General features: G+C 41.5%; 1 protein-coding gene and 1 pseudogene across 4 annotated transcripts in view; one reads left to right on the top strand and one right to left on the bottom strand.

The window, feature by feature from the left end:
- Plch1 (phospholipase C eta 1) overlaps positions 1–9511 on the bottom strand; it is a 209478-nt gene extending 199967 nt beyond the window's left edge. For 3 of the 4 annotated variants that reach the window (XM_085835856.1, XM_085835852.1, XM_085835853.1), the window contains exon 1: positions 9216–9511. The gene's annotated coding sequence lies outside the window, so the exon portion shown is untranslated. Of the gene's footprint in view, positions 1–3670; positions 3797–9215 lie in introns of those variants that run through there. The other variant, XM_029475578.2, reaches the window with a different exon arrangement.
- Positions 9512–15412: 5901 nt separating this feature from the next.
- On the top strand, positions 15413–16015 carry LOC110290580 (non-histone chromosomal protein HMG-14 pseudogene; annotated as a pseudogene).
- The last annotated feature ends 262 nt before the right edge of the window (positions 16016–16277 follow it).

The following is a 16277-nucleotide window of genomic DNA, read 5'->3' as shown; positions in this document are numbered from 1 at the left end:
GACATAAAGTGATACATCATAGAGATAAAGAACCCCAAAACTTATTGAAGGAAGTAACAGCCAGGTATGGTAGTACACACCTTTAATCCAGGCATTGAGGCAGGGGTGGGGCCGTCTTTTACATTTGAGGCCATCCTGGTCTACATAATAAATACCAGGCTAACCAGGGCAACATAGTAAGACCCTGTCTTCAAAGAAAGGAAGGTGGGAGAGAGAGGGGAAGGAAAAGAAGTATTAGCATAGACTTTCCAAATATAATATCCAGGTAGACAAAAGTCTAATGTCTCTAATCAGAGTCAACCAATAAGAGTATATATATACTATGATGTATTGTAAGCAAAACATCAAAAGTCAAAGACAAAAAAAGAGAATACTGCAAGCGGGAAAAGAAAGGAGTCTATCAATCGGTCAACAGGTTGTATGTAGAAGTGTCAATGAGTCTGGCAGCCAAAACCTTAGAGCTCAGCTGAAACCTTAGAGTTCTGAGGAGAATAAAATGATAAGTTAGAAGAGATGAATGAGTATATGGGAGAAATCCTACCAACCATGAATACTTTATCCAACAAAGACTTCCTTCAGAGATGAGGGAGACCTCAGCCAGTTCCAAATAAGTCTAAAGAAGCCTAGCACTACTGTCTGAGTTCTATTGCTAAAGAGACACCCTGACGAAGGCAACTCTTATAAACTAAAGTGTTTCATTGGGGGGGCCTGCTTACAGTTTCAGATGCTGAGTTCATTATCATCCTGGTGAGGGAACACAGCATCAGGCATGGTGCTGGAGTCCTTGAGAGCCACATCCTGATCCTCATGTAGAGAGACTCTGGGACTGACTTGAGCTTCTGAAACTTCAAAGCTCACGCCCAGTGACATGCTTCCTTCAACAAGGCATCTTAATCCTTGTAATCCTTTCAAATAGTGTCACTTCCTGGTAACTAAGCATTCAAATATTTGAGCCTATGGAGTCATTCCTAGTCAAGCTACCACAACTACCAAACTTATCTTTCTAGAAAGGCTAAAGTTATGGGAGCTCAAAGGAAAGGAGGCTATGTAGTAACATAAAAGCAATGAATGCACTGGGCAGAGGACTTAGCTTTAATCCCAGCACCACAGGCAAATTAACTGGCTTCACAGGGTGTCCTCGGCCCTACACACTCCTCCTTACTTACACCACACACACTGAGTAAATGTTCCTTCAATAAGAAGGCTGTATATAAATTAATATGGGATGAAGAACAAAATATATGAGAAGTGTGACACACAAAAATAGGACTGGGCATATAGCTCAATGGTAGAGTACTTGCCTACCATGTGTGGGGCCTTGGGTGAATTTCCTAGCAACACTAAAAAAAAAGAAGAAAAGAAAATGTGTGTCTGTTATGCTACCATTTGAATTTTTTTTCCCTGAAGCTGAATCTCCCAGTGTAGTCCAGAGTGGCCCTAAAGTCACAGTCCTCTGGCTTCACCTGTCAAGTTCCAGGAGTATAAGCACACCAGCACAGGACAGCCCATCTGCACACAAATGGATATAAAATATTTTATGTGGGGCTGGGGAGATGGTACAGAGGGTAAAAACATTTGTTGTTCTGGCAGAGGATCCAATTTCAATCCCTAGTACCCACATGCTGGTTTAAAACAACCGAGGAAAATCAGTGTGCTCTATTGACCTCAAAGGGCACCAGGCACAGGCACATATATTGTGTACATATGAACGCAAAATTAAAACACTAGTGCACATCAAATAAAATCTAAAAATAAGTGAATTAATTATATCTTTGGAAAAAAAACACAAAATAAATAAATGATGTTATTGCTCTGTGAAGGAACCAGCTAAAGGGCCAAGAGACAGAGTTACAAGACAGAAATGTCTACTAAAAACACTTTAATGTTTTCCTTTTAGAGCTGAGTATTGTGGTAAGGCCTGAAATCCCAAGACTCAGGAAGCTGAGGCAGGAGGCTCATGAGATCAAGAGCCTTCCTGATCTATACTGGGAAGACACTGTCAAGTATATATATGTATACATATATATATATAATCATATAATCTGTTCCCATAAAAGTATGCAATCTACTCAAAATTAAAACACTGTTCTTTTCCAGAGAGTAAAAATTAACATAGCAATGAGAAGAATTCTGTGTGAGAAAAAATACTGAACCAAATCTGACATGAGAATGTTCGAGACTTGCTCAGAACAGTTTCTGCCTTTATTTCAGACTTGGACACTGAATAATAGATGTCACATTTTTTTCTCTTCTGACAAACTAAAGGGAGGCAGGCACACAGTTACTGCTTACTTTCTTCTAACACTGTATCTTAATGATTCACTCGGCAAACAGCAAATGCTTCCAGCTATTTTAAATCAAGAAAAGCTGTGGCTCAGAATAAAACATTTGTATACATTTTTTTCTTTTGCTTTTGAAAAGATTTCTGTGACACCCATTCAGACAGTGCTCAGGAAAATACAGGATCGACCAAGAGCTTCTTTCTACAGTGAGGAAAGTCATGGTGGGTGAGAAAAGAAGGAGGAGGAGGAGGAGGGAGAAGGGAGAGGAGGAGAAGTAGAAAAGGAGGAGGAGGAGAGGAAGAGGAAGAAGAAGAAGAAAAAGAAGAAGAAGAAGAAGAAGAAGAAGAAGAAGAAGAAGAAGAAGAAGAAGGAGGAGGAGGAGGAGGAGGAGGAGGAGGAGGAGGAGGAGGAGGAGGAGGAGGAGGAGGAGGAGAAAAGGAGGAGGAAGAGGAAGAAGAGGAGGGGGGAAGAAGAAAAAGAAGAGGAGGAGGAAGAGGAGAAAGAGACTTTCTAATCTTTCTGCATAAACACTGGTTTCTGAGTTTGCCTGCAGCCAATAGGCAGGCTTTGTGAGACAGGAAAATGTATTTTTTAAAGAGAGAGAGAAAGAGAGAGAGAGAGAGAGAAGGAATCAAACCAACCTTGGCAGTATCAAGAGCTTAGAGTGCACTAGTTTTAAAAATTGCTAAATATGGTCAGTATGGTGATGTGTGCCTGCAATCTAAATCCTCCCCAGACTGGGGCAGAAGGATTGCCACGAATTTGAGGCCAGCCTGGGCTTCCACATAGTGAGTCACCCAGGTCTACATAAAAGTCATTGTCTCAAAAACAAAAACAAGAACAAACAAAATTACTGAATATTAATTTTGATGAGCTTTTCAAAAAGAATAAGAATTCTTTTCACTTTTTAAAAAATTTCTTCCCCAGACTCTTATATCTAGGACTAGGAGGTTCTTTATTATTGAAAAGCAAAGGATTTTTTTAAAAGTCAAAAGCTTTAAAAATTCAAAAGTCACAAAAAGGTTTACAGTGAATAGCTTTCTCCTGCTCTGTCATTCAGCAAGCCATTCTACAGTCTCTTGTGTTTCTGTCCAGACCTATTTTATATGCATATAAGAAAAGATATTTTCCCTTTACCCACCCTTTCCACCTTCTAATATTATAAGGAACCATAAACTTTAAATTGAAATAAAAATCAAAAAACGACTCCACTACTACTAATACCTTATATGGACACATTACCTTTGTCTACAAAGCAAATCTCTTTTGAAAACTTATTTTCTTTTCAGTACCTCCCGTCCCACTGACGGTTAAGACGAACTGTTGGCAAATGAAAGCAGACGGTCTAGAGAACTGACTTGTGCACAATAACCAGCAAATGAACTCACTTCACTTCTGTTCCAGGATTCTGGCCTCTGACAACCCTTCCACGTTTCCACCAAGGGTGATTTTGCAGAGATTTTATTAGCGCTCCGTGGAGATCTGTTCTGAGGTCCTCAGGCCTCTTTACTACATCCAAGAGGCGGGAAGAAGGAAGTGGGGAGCTGAATTTGAATGTTTGATTCTTGTAGACTAGCAACCGGAAATAAAGACTGGTGAGAAGAAACCATGAGGTCTGTGGTTTGTTAATCAGTAACTCAGGGACACCGGCACTAAGCTGGATCTTGCAGACTTCCAGGGTAATTTGACAGGTGGGCCCTAGTCCCTGACTAGCTAGACAGGTTAGTTAAGTTCTTTTCGGAAGACAAAGCCACAGAGAAAAGAGAAAATAATTCAAGGTAGGCACTGAAGTGGACAATTGTAATCCCAGTTTTCAGAAGGTAGGAGGATCAGGAGTCCAAAGCCATCTTCAGCTAAACCCCGAGTTCAAGATCATCCTGGAGTACTTGATACCTGGGAGAGGTGAAAGGCTGGGACCTAACTAGAACCAGACAATGGGAAGGAAGACAGAGGGAGAACCGTATGCTGTACTATCAAAGACACTAGATACTACAGACTTAGGTTCGAGCCCCCGTCCAGCTGCAATTAGTCCCAGTGGGCTTTGTGGGCATGGGCATTCCTGAGCCTCTGTTTTTCCAGGGAAACAGACGCTTTACAAAGTAATGACTCTGCAATCAGCTTCATGCAATCGGATCACACTTTTCCAGCGCTCCAGCAGAGGCTTTAAGACTGCCAAAACTCCAGCTTCGGGCTTGATTTCAAGCCTTTTCAGCAACCATCCAAGGTTATTAGAATCCCAAATTTGTAAAGCATTCTAGTAAAACCTCATCTGCTCCATCCCTGAAGCAAGTTGCACAATCCATTTCAAGAAAAAGAGATAGGTGAAGGTAATCTCAGATAAAACCAGGATTTCTGTCTTGACATGTCAGAAAAAAGACTTCAAGCTGGTAACTGGTCCTCCCAGATCTGACACAAGAAGACAACAGACCAGAAGTGATAAGTGGGCTGCTTTGATGTGTAAGGAGCTCTGAAGAAAAGAACCTAAACATTACTCGCTTCTAAACAAATAGCCAACGCAGTTTATAAACAAAGTCTTGAACCAGACCCCCTAACCCCCAGAAGGAAGCTCCTCTACTCAGCTGGGGAGCAGGAACACTTCTACATATCTGCACTTTGCATGAAGTGTGGATTTTGAAAATAAAATCAACTGTGTTTTGCATATATGTGTTCTTTCAGGTCTGAGTTATATCTTGCATGACATAACATGGAGGTGGACAAACTTGGTCTCAAATTCCAAATCGCTTCCCAACTTATGTACATCATAGGCAAGAAAGTAACCTCGCTGAGGGATAACTGTAACCTCCTTGGATCACTATGGGTTGTAAAGAGATATATAGTAGAAGCCTACTTCATTTCTTCCATAACTCTTCAAGTTATTTACCAGACAAGAACCTACTAGAAAATTCCCAGTTGCTAAAGAACTCTTTTTCATCTATACAAATAAAATGTCTTTTCATTATGTATATATATATATATATATATGTATATATATATTTGGAACTAAATATATTATCAGAGCATATACATGGCCAGTTCTACCCACTCTCAGATGAAAAGCCTATTAAATGGATACTGTTTCACCATTTTGCTTCTGGAATTAAACTGACTTCATATGACTATAAATTGCAAGTCCACGAGTGAGCATTCCATGTATGCTTCTCTAGATTTCCAAACCGGCTAGATTAAAAATCAATAGCTCTGTGCTTTCTTTCATCCCTGGTCATTTGTTAGCCTTAAGAATTTAAGATCACTTAGTAGCTTCCTAATGTATGCAACACATATGGTAGAGTCATCTTTCTTTGCTCTGTAAGGCCTGCAAGCCCCAAGCACTTACTGTATCCAAAATGCAGAGCTGGAAAGAACATTTTTAACTTTGGCATAAACAGTTTTTTTTATTGCCCCTCTTTACCCATCCTGTCCTCTTCTACTTTGAAGCACAAAAGACAGAAACTTTGATGATAATAGCAAAAAGCTGTGTAAACTTCTTCATGGGCTTCCTAAAGTGCCCTTCCAATTTGGCACACCCTATCACAGCAATACTGGATTTCTCCCTAAACAAAAATGGTCACGGGTGTCAAAGACAAGCAAATAAGTGCCTGCTGAACTGTGTCTAAATGATTTTCCTTGTGAGCATAATTAGTCTGGAATACGCCCCTGCTAGGGAGAAGAGGTAACACACTTTGCAGGCAGGGAAGGCATTGTTCAAAGTAATGAGTTCTGCACCACTTGGTCCACAATTCACAGCTGAGTCTGGTTTTCCTAGACAAAGGGCCATAAGCAAATGGGGGGCATTCCTCAGCACATCTCTGATCTTATAATCATTATTGAATGCATGAAGTGGTGAAGAAAAAGGGACCAGAATCCTCTCTACCCTTCTGTTCAAGAAATGGCAAGAAGAAATGTCTCTCAACCATGGTCAAGATTCTGTAGAGCTCTTCTAGTGAACTTAGGGATTTCACTGTCTGGACTCACTAAATGTTACCCTACTTTAAAAATTAAAATTTCCAGGTATATTCCCTTCACCCATTCATAATTTTGTATCTATACTTTTTTTTCTCCTCAGAGAAGTAATAGTCATAATTATTCAAGCATGAAGCCCAACTCTGTTCTTCCAAGGAAGCTGGCAGCAGGTTCGTTGTGTCGTGACACATGGAACCAGAACAAAGGAGTGCAGAAGTACTCACCTAGCTTCCCCTGGGAAACCTGAGCTGAAGGCTTCTTGGTTTCTCCCACACTAAGCACTGCACTTGCCAAGATCACAAGTGTGAGGGCCGTGTCAATGTTAAATACACACATGCAAAGGGTAGACTTAACTAAATTGCCCCCCCCCCAAAAAGCGCAATCAGTTTTTAATAAGATGTTAACCATTTATTTGATTCTAGGCATCTAATTAGGGCCAAATTAATTAACAATTCTCTTAAGAACACCAAAGGCTTCAGTTTAGGTGCAGCTAGTGGTAGCATGCTTGTATATCATAAGTGAGAAGTTGAGTCTGGTTTCCAGCACTAGGGGACAAAAGGAAAAAAAAAAGGAAAAAACAAACAAACAAAAACCCACCAAAGATAGTATTGCCACCCTGAAAACCAGAGGCTGCATTAGATTTATTCCAGAACCCAGAACTCTTAAGTCAATGAAGCCAAGAAACTGAATTTATTCATCTTGCCTTACATATAAACTCTCCATAAATATTTGTTGACTGGATGAATAAATTACATACAAAACATTAAGAATTTTCACAAAAGCTAGGGCATATAGCCTGATAGAAGGTGCTTTCCTAGCATGCAAAAGTGGGGCCTTGGGTTCAATCCCTAGCAACGCGCGCGCGCACACACACACACAAACACACACACATAGTGCTTTATATTAAGGAATCCTAACACAAATCACCTTTATCACCTCTGTTTTTATAACTCTATCTCTTATAATTATGTAAGAGACTAATTTTTTCAAAACAAATTTACTTGAATTCAATGAAGCGGAGACTATGTCAAACAGAAGCAAGGATAATCCGTTTTATTACAAGCCACTATAAATCTCACTCTGCCTCCCAACCTTCCCTCCCTTTGTCTCCTTCCCAGCCTTCCTCCAGGCACTCCCAATCTCATTACTCCAGGATCTGCTAAAACCACAGTTTACCTCCCGGAACCAGTAGAACACACATCACTGAGAATTAGGGAATCCGAGACAGTTACAAGCCACCAAACAGGGTCATAAAGGACTTGAACCTGAAAATAAAGTTTTTTCTAATTTTCAAGAGAAAACAGTTTGTTTTGTTGTTTTTTAACATTAGAGCTACACAAGTTGCACAGTGTTGACACTGATGGGAAAAAGGATGGGTGAGAAAACTTAACTTGGATGTTATTTACAGACTATGTGAAAAATAGTATGTTGGTGTCTTTGACTGCAGCTTGCTGTTGGCACTAGAGAAAATCATCTTTAACTTCCTGGTACAAATAAACACTCGTCTTACTAGAATGCATAGTGTTCAAAACCAGGATGCAGAATCCTTAAGCTACTTCACTCAAGTTATTTTAAGCCCTACTTGATCCCAAGAAAAGCAACTCCATTTCAAACTTTTATTAACAGTGATCTGAATTCTAATCAGTTTATTTACACAGCAAGTAGCTCTCAATCGCGCTGCGAAATAGGGATGTAGTCTAAGAAAACATAGTAACAACAAGTTACAGCATCCACTAGGAACCGCTGAAGATATGTACTCTTGCCAAATGCTCCCCTGGGTGCAAACAAATGAAACTTAAAAGACGGGAAGAGGTTTTTCAAGACACAATTTTAAGTCGTCAACAGACGGCTTAAGAAAGACTAGTCTGCAATAATGCTTCTTAAAACATTCATTTTCTGAACAAGATCATAATGCCAGCAGTAAGCAACCCACATCTTAAAAAGCAATGTCTCTGTTGACAGAGAGAACCTTTGTTTCCCTTCACCGGCATTTAACACACTAGTTCATTTGGAGAGCATCAGGTTCTGTACGTTATAAACAGGCTGTATGCAGAGTACACAGGAGCTACGATGTCGTCCGCACACTGTGGAAACCCAAGCTGAATACAATTGTTTAAAAAAGCCGCACCAGGAAATAAAGTCTTATTCATATCTTCCTTTTCACAGGATAAAAGGAGGTAACTTGAATGCTCCAATGAGCAGTTTCTCAGCATTATTTTTCTACCATGATCAAAATGATGACGGAAAGTTTTATATTTTCTATTTCATACCGTTGGCTATCACTTCAATGTTAAACTCTTAAAAAACAAAAATGAGATCGTAAGTTGATTCCAAGCTACAAACAAACAAACAAACAAACAAACAAAAAGTCTAGAGAAAGACTTGGGCTCCACAGTGAAGCAAAGCAAAACAGCTCTGCTCTTCAAGTGGCGTCTCCGACCCGGTACTGTTGCCATGGTATCCCGCGCAGGCGCAGAGAACGCCTTCACAACCCGGGCGTCGCTCCGGTAACCCATGATTTGTCGCTAGGAAAGGGCAGTTGGAGTAAATCCTTCTCGCATCTAATGCCCGGAGCTTTATGAACAGTAAGACTCGCACGGGCAACTAAGGACGCGCTTCTGGGACCGCAGAACTGCTTTCCCGGCGGCCAGAGCCAGGGGAGCTCTTGTGGGATCATCCCGCAGCGATGCGGGACCCTCCCGGTGGCTGGACCTCTGCCACCAACCAGGGCAGGGAAGGTCTTGCTCAGGCACAAAAGCCCACGCGCTCCATTAGGAGCTCACGAGCTACTGTGGTCCAGTTCCTCGGCCGAGGCACCCTGGCACACACTACAACCCGGGTGCTCGCGGCTGAGATTGCCCAGAAAGAATTAGAGCACCTGCTCGCGCCACGCTGGAGAGGCAGTCCGGTGGTCCTCTTCCTGCTCCCGGCCCTCTCCCTGTCCCCCACCCCCACCTCCTCGAAAGCACTGACCTGCTCAGCTCTGAGTATCCCGCTGATGAAGGATCCTCGGAGTTTTTGTAACCGGCTCAACTTCCCAAATGCTGGAGTGATCTGCTAGTGTCCTGGTGTGACTCCAACCCCAATTCCTCCAAAACAGCCCCCCAGCCCAAGATGGGCACCACTACACACCAGCCAGCAGAACCCACAGAGGAGCTCCAAGTAAAGACCAGCGCTGCCGCCACAACCTGCTTTCTCATTCAAATCCTCACGCTCACATTGGAGCACCCTCCCTCTTAACCCTCAGCTCAGGGCAAATCCGGAACTGGAGCGCGCGCGAGTGGACTGGAGCGCCATCGAGGAACAGGAGCCAAGAACTGGACGTGGACCCCTTATGAAGATGCTACTGCTAGGCATAGGCCAGAACCCCTGTGAATAAAGATCTTCTTCTGTCCTACCTCGCAGCAAATTTCAAAGAATTCCAAGACCAGGGACACCCCTGATAGATTCTCAGTTTAGGTGGCTGGCGGGTTAAAGACGCTGCTGGAACAAAGTTGGAGTTCAGGGGAAGCAAACTGTGCAATGTTCTTACAAGAGTTTGAACCGCTTCGAAAATAAAACGCCAAACGACTAATCCTTTCTTTCCTCCCCCTTCCCCCTTCTCCCTTTCCAATAAATATAGCAACTGTTATTTTCAACTATCCATTTTGAGTAAAATCAAATTGAGGAACAGGGAGTGCAGGTTATAGAATGCTTTGTTATCCCTCAGTCTCTTCCAAATATCACTGGTTGGCATTAATTAACAAGCCAGTTAATTGTCAGTTCACCCGCTAGCGGGCTGGAAAAGCTAATGTGCTGTTAAAGAGCACACCAGCGGCAGCGGAACATTTGCACCCAGCAAGTGTTCAAAAGCTGAGTAAAGATGAGATCTGAGCGCACTAACAGTAGGAAGGGAATAGCCTGCTGGTGCTGCGGAGTGATCCCGCTTCGAGATTCCAGGACTTGGATTTTATCAGTCTTCATTCAACCTGTCCTATTGTTAGTTCAAAGCCTAACTGGGAGGAACTGAGGACAAGACCCTCCGTGTACCTTTCAAAGTAAAACTTCCCTCCAGTAAGAAAGTCAGGAGCTCTGGCATGGCAACATGGAATTAGCAGGGGTTGTCTGGGCCTGGTGACAACATAAACAAAAGTCTTTTTTTTCTTCCATGAGTGAATTTGTTCAGGAAGTAGTAAAGGAGAGTCTGAGGCTGGAGAGATCACTAGTCCTCCTTGACTGACGGTTGGGGAGTGGGAGGAGGGATGCTCAGTGACCTCTCAGCACAAGATATAGTATTTCACCTTTTCATCCGTCTTAGCCTAGCCGATACCATAGAAACAACCCATTTGTATTATTCAGTTCAACAGAGGCAATTACAATGTGACTGCAAAGCATCATGGGCAAAAAGAAACTTTATCCTGAAAGCTATCCTGGACTCTTGGAAAAAAAGATAAAAGCCACCAGACTAGTTACAGACTACAAGGAAGAATTCAATTTAGAAAAGGAATTGCAAGGTCTTTTGGCTTCATAAGGAAAAATATTTAACTTACTAATTTTTCTTTCTTCCTTTACCCCCTCCCTCTTTTTTTCTTTAACCAGATTGCAAACACCTAATTTACAGGAAATTAAGTAGGGTTGAGGTTGTAAATGTGAAGTATGCTTTGAGAACCTGAAATCACCAGCACCAAATAGATAGATAGATAGATAGATAGATAGATAGATAGATAGATAGATAGATAGATGATAGATAGATAGATAATACAGAAGAAAGGAAAAAAAAGACAAGCATTGTCTGCCTCGAAATTGCTTTTCTTTGTGTAGAAAAAGGCCTGCTTAGAGTTTCTCTTTGGTGGTAATCACCATGGTGAATAGAAAGAAAAAAAGAAAGAGGCAAGATAATTAAACTCCCCATCAGTCATGGTTATCCATCCTTTAGCCTCCTGTGTTTGTCTTTCTGGAACTGAAAGATCACAGATGCAGGGGTTAAAATAAACGCAGACACAAACTTCTTGACAAGTGTCTTTGTATGTATTCTTGGTTATGGTGCTGTTTATTTCTGTAACACTGAAGTTTAAAAATTTGAAACCGTGCAACATTTCAAATACATGAAAAGAAGGACAAGAACATGTAATAACCCCCTTCTTTCTTTTAGAAATATTTCTATTGTCTTATTTGTATTGGTGTTTTGCCTGCTGCTGTGTAACAGTTCTTTTCTAGGGGAGATTGATATATTCCATCCTTAGGAAACTCCTAAAGCAAGAAGATTAACAACTCCGGAAGTCCCTGAAACTAACCAGATTCATTAGGCCTCTATCTGCCTGTGTAAGTAATAAAAGTTGAGAGTCCCTCTCAGAGGAAATGAAGCTCAGATGCAAGGAAGACTCTCAGAGGAGAAAGGCTAGAGAGATTGTGAGACCACAACAGCTGTCTGGAAGAAGCTGAAACCGGTCAAGCTGTCTGCAAGAGGTTTAGACCAACTGAGGCACCTGGAAAGGACACTCTCCAACCTGTTGAGCAGCCTACAGGCTGTGCAGTGAGCGCTATGAGCTGTCACCTGTACTGAGATGGGCTTTGGTGATACAGCTGTACGCGACCCATTTCTGCTTCTGCAAATATTCCCTCACCCTTATTCCTATGAGTCACCCAAATAAAACTTTTTCAATTTGGACTTTGGTGTTATCTGTATTTTGGGTTGTCATAGGCTCCCCCATTTTTCTTAAGTGGGACTGGCAGAAGGCACCTTTCCTCCCTCCTCCTCTTCACTCTCTAAGCTTTGGAGTCTAAGGGATGCCTCTCATTAGTTATGCTGGTGCATCTCAGCCAGGCCTCCCTTTTAAATAGCTGCCAGATTTCTACATATCACCGCTGGCTTGATACTGAATGTACACTGACAATCAGGATCACACAAAATCCTGCAAGCAGTATCTGATACACTGAAGTTGATTAATATGTCTTGACTGAGCCCATTTGACTGTACATTGCAAAGGATTTTAAAAGAAAACTACACTATTAATACATGTGTGTCAGAAGATTTTCCCAGCTGAGCAAAACCTAGTATTTTTGGTGGGGGATAGTGGGGTGTAGAAAAGAGCTCTATTTAAAGTACTCCAATTTAACCAGCAATAATACAGAGTTATATCCAGGAGCAGGAGCCTAAAGGAGATAAATAATACCTCTAATCAGTGCACCAGAAAATCAGAGAACCTGGCTTAGGGGGCTTATCAAGGAGGAGTCAGTTTCTTTTCAACACATATTTCTCAAGAGCCTGCCAGGCCAAGACCAGCCCTAGGTCATCAGTCTTAGCTGAAATACAGATGACACATCGGAAATGATGAGCAGGACATGTTCTTATGGCCTGACTTTCTGTATTGTTTAAAAATTTTAAGAACAAATAATAAAATCTTGCATCAAATCACCAAGCAGGAGAGATGTTTCCCCATATGTGGTCAACTGCCATGCTGAACTCAAGATGGGGGGAAAGGGACATAAACAAAAAAGCTGACCTATGAAAACGTTGGGTCTTATATTTTTCACTATTTGTGGAAGGAGTTTTGACACATTCACAAAAGTAAAATAGCATAATGAAGCCTGTGTATTAGTTACTCGGTATAAACTGTTAGATTTTGACAACTTTATACATCCAGGATGTGGTGGTTTGAATATGCTTGGCCCAGGGAGTGGCACTATTAAGAGGTTGTTAGAGTAGGAGAAGCCTTTGTTGGAGAAAGTGTGTCGCTGTAGGGGTGGGCAATGAGACCTGCCTCCTAACCATATGGGAGCCAATCTTCTTCTAGCGGCCTTCAGATGAAGATGCAGAACTCTCAGTTCCTCCTGCACCATGCGTCCCTGTATGCTTCCATGTTCCTGCCTTGATGATAATGGACTGAACCTCTGAACCTGAAAACCAGCCCCAGTTAAACATTGTCCTTGATCATGGTATCTGTTCACAGCCATACATCCTAAGACACAGGAGTTGGGTTGGAGGGTCTAAAATAAGTAAATTCGTGCATTTATATGCTTTACAGAACTGTGATCTTCATTATAGACAGAAATTCATGTCGAGTAACTAAATAAGACCGATGTATCTGAAGCCCTTTAGCAAAGTGCCAGGGTTCTCGAGAGTCTATTTATCTGTCTGTCTGTCTGCCTGTCTGTCTGTGTCTATGGAATTGGGAATTTATTAGAATGACTTACAGGCTGTAGTCCAGCTAATCCAACAATAGCTACCTATCTAACAGAAGGTCCAAGAATTTAGTAGTTGTTCCACCCATGAGGCTGGATGTCTCAGCTAGTCTTCAGTATATACTGGAATCCTGAAGAACAAGCTTCTAATGACAGTAAAGGATTGAACTTGCTGTGGATGTAGGAGCAAGCAGACAAAGAGAAAAACCTTTGACCTTCCATGTCCTTAGATAGGCTTGCAGCAGAAGGCATGGCCCAGATTAGAGGTAGGTTTTCCCAGCACAAAGGAGTTGAAGTAAAGGTATGTTTTTCTACCTCACAGATACAGATTAGAAAGACATTTTCCCACTTCAAATTAAGCAAAAATCTCTCACAGTTGTACCCTTCATTTGGAAATTTAATTCCAGATATTGTTGACAAAGAAAAATCGTCATCACTGCCAGGTACAAAATAAGTTTGCAAACAAACTAAAATCCCATATACTACTATCATATACATACTAAACTCTATATACTACTATCATATGCAGAAATGCATTTGCTACATAAAGGGAAGTGCATTTTAAGGCTTAACTCTTCCTGTTCTTCTTACCTGCACTTGTAACATCTTGAAACAATCCATTCTTTGAATGGGATGTTCATATTCTTTCTATAACAAAACAATAAAATTCTTTTCCCTTTTATATGGCAATGACCAAGTTATTATATTATTCACATTAAAATATACATTTCTCATTTTAAAGATAAAGAAAAGACAGGAGCTTTATTGTACTCTTTTGCTCTTGTGAATTATGAAAATGCCTTTGATGAACAAGGAAAAACACACAAGTTTTCCACACGAACATGTCAGTTGTCTGATGTGGGTTGCAGAAATCAACTTTGTGTCTCCTAAAAAGAGTAGGAAGTGTTATAAATTAACTCATGAGTCACCAGCACACCACACGTGCATGTGGAGGTCAGAGAACAACTTTCAGGAGTCCTTTCCCTCTTTCCACAGTGGTTCTACAGATTTAACTCAGGACCTTAAAGAAGCTCCCTCCATAGACCTGGAAGGGTGGCCTGAACTCCCTCTGTAGATTTGAGTGGCCTCTAGTTTAGAGGGATCATCTTGGCTCCATAGTCATGGTATTAAAGACTTGTACCTGGACGCCTGGGCCTCTAGCTTCATTTTTGTGTCTTGGTGAAACAGTGTGTTCTGTGATTGCTGGATAAAGACAAAATAGTAGGTCTTGCTAAAAGTAAGTTCAAGTGAACTCCAATTTTTCTTAAATCCAGCTATACTTTTCACAGGATTCTAGTATTTACAAGTTAAAAATATATGCTAAAAAAGTGAACTTTCCCCTCTGCCCTCTTCTTTTCCTCCTCTTCCTAGAGGGACTGGAGTATTTTACAGGAAACAAAAGTGTCTGAGAAGAACAGAATCCTTTCCTCAAAGGCCCTTTGGGCATTTTGTTTTCAGAAAGCCCTCCCACAGAGCCAGTCTCTGCTAGCTAGTGCTTGGGGCTAGACAAGATGTCTAAAGGAGGTACATTAGTCAGAAGAGCAAACAATATTAAAACTTTAAGACTACAGACTTCTGTCATGAAATACACTGTGTCAATACTGTGGTACCTTGATTTCAAATAATAAAAAAATTGAAATAAATGTTGAAAGACCATGAAGAAAGTACTAAACCAGAATGGAAATCTAAAGTTTTGGAAAGCTGCAGGAAACAATTTATATAACACAAGGAAACTTTCTATTTCCCTTCCATTTGGAATTCAAGTATGGTGCACTTTTTAATCAACCAACACCTGTTTTGCTTTGTTTCCTTAACCAAAAAAAGCAAATGGTTAGATTTCTTTTTTCACACATAGTAAAGGTGAAAGTGCAGTTTTTAAAAAGAGAAAGAAAAAAACAGGATTTTTCCAGGAAACCAGGGATCTTCCACCGCCCCCGCGACGGGGCGCAGTAGTTCATGTGGTGGTGGAGGCGGCTTGGCTGTGCGGCTCCTCACCCCGCGCTGCCACGATGCCCAAGAGGAAGGTTAGCATGGTTGGAGCGGCCAAGGCGGAGCCCAAGCGCCACTCTGCCAGGCTGTCGGCCAAGCCCGCCCCTGCCAAGGTGGAAGCAAAGCCGAAAAAGGCCGCGGGAAAGGATAAAGTATCAGACAGAAAAGTGCAGATAAAAGGGAAGAGGGGAGCGAAGGGCAAACAGGCTGATGTGGCTAACCAGCAAACCACAGAGCTGCCTGCAGAAAATGGAAACCAGAGTGCAGCCTCTGAAGAAGAGAAAGAAGCTAAGTCCGACTAAGCATCCATCACGTCTGTCAGTGGTCCCGCCTCCCTTCTTGTACAATCCAGAGGAATATTTTTATCAACTATTTTGTAAATGCGAGTTATTTTAGTAGCTCTAGAAACATTTTTAAAAGGTGAGGGGATCCCACCTCTTCCCATTTTTTTAGGTGTAAATGGTTTTTTTTTAAGAGGTTAAATCATTTGCTGGTTGTTTATTTTTTGGTACAACCAGAAAATAGCAGGATACTGAATCAGGAGAGGCTGTGACTGTCTCGGGGGTCACCATAACATTCCGTAAATGGGGCTAGTTTTATATCCTATAATACAAAGCATACTAAATGGCAATTTGGCGTCTCAGTCGTGCATTTGTGTCTGGAGTATTTTCAGTTTTATCTGGTCCCGTGTTTCTAGTAGAACCGTTTTGTAAGAAAGCCAGTCCTTGGCCCTTGCCGTCTCAGAACTGTGATGTCTGTGGTCATGGCATTCCATTTTCCTAACAGTTGTGATAATGTTCTGTGAAAGATGGAAATCCTGAGTCTGTTCTGTGTGTGGCGTAACCTTGTGAATTGGTGGAGCTGAGGATTACAGGCATTTGGCTG

The sequence above is a fragment of the Mus caroli genome, unplaced genomic scaffold, assembly GCF_978045245.1.
Source record: "Mus caroli unplaced genomic scaffold, Mus_caroli_1 scaffold_3, whole genome shotgun sequence".
Taxonomy (NCBI): domain Eukaryota; kingdom Metazoa; phylum Chordata; class Mammalia; order Rodentia; family Muridae; genus Mus; species Mus caroli.
Note: the sequence above shows the minus strand (reverse complement) of the source record. Positions and strands in the feature narration are given on the sequence as shown.